Source organism: Limulus polyphemus, unplaced genomic scaffold, assembly GCF_000517525.1.
Source record: "Limulus polyphemus unplaced genomic scaffold, Limulus_polyphemus-2.1.2 Scaffold698, whole genome shotgun sequence".
Taxonomy (NCBI): Eukaryota; Metazoa; Arthropoda; class Merostomata; order Xiphosura; family Limulidae; genus Limulus; species Limulus polyphemus.
The window spans coordinates 428012-431542 of record NW_013666308.1 but is presented as its reverse complement, the minus strand read 5'-3'; the positions used below and the strand labels follow the sequence as shown (position 1 = coordinate 431542).

Here is a 3531-nt window from a genome sequence, read left to right as displayed (position 1 = left end):
GTCGTGCATAAGGAACAGACCCACAGAGAGAGACATTCGCGTTTAAATGTGAGTGTGTGTATATATATATATATATATATATATTACACCAATACAACACAGTCAATGTTTGAAGCTATCAGAAATGTATACCTTTTACCCATTAAACTGTCCAAGTAAACTTAATTTCACAGCATCAATTTATAGTACTGACTTGATTGCGTGATATTTCATATATTGCTGATAAAATACTGATATTACAATAACTCAGTATGTAGAGGTGATGAACAAATTCTGGCTACATTTTTGAAATCGGCACCATCAGATTACCCCGAATCACTTGGGTTTTCTCCAGTAGCGATTTTTTTGTGGTCCGAGGTTGTTGTTAATTTCGTATGTATTTCACACAGAAAATGACTGATTCCACTTTCTCTCTCTCTCTTTTTCCTGAGTTCTTTGCAACGAATGTTGTGGCGAAATCATGAAGTAACTCAATGTAATATGTAGACTCCACCGGTACTGAACGGTACAAAAAGTAATAATTAATCTGAGGGTTAACTAAGTTAGTTTTCATATGTGGATCTAAGTAAAATGGCTGTCTCGGTGTGGTTTGTCAGCATGCAGAAGTCGTATTGATCTTGTTTGGAATTCTAACGGGCTTGCTACAAGAAACCAAGGAAACGAAAAAAAAAACCCAGTGAACTGTGATGAAGGAATGGTCCTTTCGTGACATGTCTAGTGGCTGTGCACGAGAAGGACTTCTTGATTTTGTTTGGAACATTACACCGTGCTCAGGTTCGATCTAAGTCACGTACACTAAAGCTAGTTGTAGAACAAAGCTTAGTATGGCAGGTGATACTGAGTGTGAATAATACTGATGTACGTTTATCCTGACCGGTATTTCAGACATACATGACTACACGTGGGAATGGAAGGTTGCGTGGTATTTGCCACTGTTTCAACTAACATTTTTTATGTTATTGAGAAACAACTTCAGTTCTTCTAAAATATTCGTTTTTTTTCAGTTCATTATTACCCGTTTTTGATGTTTAATGTTAAGAAGTACTGAAAAGAAAATGCTATTGTAAATGTTGGTTTACACTGTAATAAATTTTAAAAACACGTTTGAAGTTGAATGGTTCAGGACAATGATGTGATCTAAATTATATAAATGAGAAGATAACGTTTCTTCAGATTTAACCTGATATCGTCAGGCTGTGACACTATCGCCCATTTATAAAATATCCTGGAATAATAATTTTTTAAAAATTTGGCTATTATCTGAGGTCAAGATTAATGCACTCTCATACCCACAGGTGAATGTTTCTTTGTTCTCGTAATAATACTTGAACTAGGCTGTACTTGTAACCATCTTTCTTCCTCGGGGAATTTCTAATAACAATAAATATTATTCTGGTTCAAGCGTTAAAAAGGGGGGGGGGTACAAGAAGAAGAATTCTCTTCCATTGTTTTTTTGTTGCGGGTGCGGTTGTTTACTTATGTGTTTCTTCAGTTTGTTTTTATTTGTTTAATGTATCTTTGGTGTGTTTTGTGAAGGATTATCTAGAATCATGCACGAGAAGACCAATCATCTTACTTATTTTAAATATGTTTGAAAATGTAATTTTAATTATTGGTATATACTCTGCGACAGTGCAGAGATTCCGAGAACAGGGGTCAGTATGGCTACCAATTTAGTTCGGTGATACTATTTGCGCAGAAAATACTGGGTTGCAGAATGGTTGCAATTAAACATTTGTATTTAGAGATGACGGGTTCCCGAAACCGTTAGTTTAATACACCACGGAGTATTTCTGTCGTAAATATATATAGTTTTTATGACTCATGAATTTTCAGTATTTTACAAAACACATTTTTTTGGATATTTGAATTTTCGAAAATAATTATCTTGCAAGTCTTTGTAATTTGTACCAATGTAATACAAGACGCGCGTGCTCTTTTTAATTCTTATTTCATTTCAGCTTCAGTGACTTTAATTTACTGTATAATTGCTAATGAACTTTCTATGTAGTTTGATGTGATGTAAATATTTATAAAATGACTGAGTTTCAGTCGTGTTTTTTAGGTTAGGCCTAACACAATGAATAACATAAACACCAAGAAACACTATACAACAACAACAAATTGAATCTATATATCAATTTGACATAAAAGTTAACTTCCATTTATAACATTGTGATAGAAGATATTATGTCTGATATTATGAACTTTTCGCCACAGGTGGAGTGGGGGATTAGATAAAAAAACAGTAAAATCTTGTTCTAGTCAACTGATGTTTAGCTACACGAAAACACCATGAAGATGAGGTAATATATATCTGAGATTGGTTTAACCTACTTATATGTAAAAGCCTGTATACGGATTTCCAGTTATAGAGGCAGAGAGCGCTGATACAGATACTTAGCAGCTAATTAGGTGGAAAGATTGCCGTGCGATTATTGTCAAAATCTTGTTAGTTTCTAGCCAATTCAGATTTTATTTTCCTATCATGTGTTTCTAAACTGTGCTATAACAGATAAAATAAGTATCACTATAATTATTTTAATTAAGTATGTGTAAGTATTTTCTATGAATAGATTTTCTTAATTAAACGCGTGCACATCTTCGTAAAACCGGAATGCTATCTTATCACTCGGGTATTTGATAGAGTAAAACGGAGCCAATAAAACCGTTCTGCAGATTGATTACTCAGTTTTGTGCAGATAGTTGTAATTTTTGTTTTATCCTACGTGAGGAAACGTCTCATATTTCGATAACTTATTTATTACATCCCTTTCAGCGCATCTGTACACACTTTCAGTTTTTCTTCAAACGTTTTTATTTATTTATTGGTTTTGATGATTAACATAATTGTGTTGAGACTCGGGTGATTCTAAGTAATAAAATCAACGTATCTACCCTGCACTCGTTCCATTATACTGATGGATTTTACTGTGCCTACACATCGTTTCCCACGGCTCTGTTTTGGATTGCAACAGACATTTACTTCTTGTGTAGCTTGGCTTTCTGATTAGTTTTTAGGGAAGTGTAATAAACACAAGTAGAAAGTATCGGGAAAATGATGCACTTAGAAGCCTTCTTTTCTGTTAGATGTCCAGGCCGATGAATACAATTTTGGAGACACGGAATAAGTTTATAAAGTGAATTTGCATATTCATAATATTAACATATTTTAGTGCCCATTTGTGTCGTTAACTATAGTTTCGAAATTCACTAGCGGATCAACAAAGAAAACTGATACAAGAAGTGAAGGAAAGTTGTCGCCATTAAATAGTGCACGTTATGTTGAGAGCCCACGTAGCTCTCCATCTAATACTCAAAATAATGAAAACATAATTACAATGTAATATCGTTTAGGTAAGATACATTCGGGGCATTGTGAAGGATGCTCCTGCCTAGTATACAACACTATGTTATCTCTCCAATATATATATATATATATATATATAATATATACGTAGAAAATAAAAGTAAAAAAGAAAACAAGAAACAACGCAGCTACAAAACAGACACGTACCGCCCGGGCACACA

The 3531-nt window shown here is 33.9% G+C and overlaps 1 protein-coding gene across 7 annotated transcripts in view; it reads left to right on the top strand.

The window, feature by feature from the left end:
• Positions 1-3531, top strand: part of LOC106460042 (protein phosphatase 1 regulatory subunit 16A-like) — a 74722-nt gene that overhangs the window by 22897 nt on the left and 48294 nt on the right. For 2 of the 7 annotated variants that reach the window (XM_022386664.1, XM_022386660.1), the window contains exon 2: positions 2221-2306. The exons of the other annotated variants lie outside the window; for them this stretch is intronic. The gene's annotated coding sequence lies outside the window, so the exon portion shown is untranslated. The remainder of the gene's footprint in view (positions 1-2220; positions 2307-3531) is intronic. 7 annotated transcript variants of the gene reach the window in all.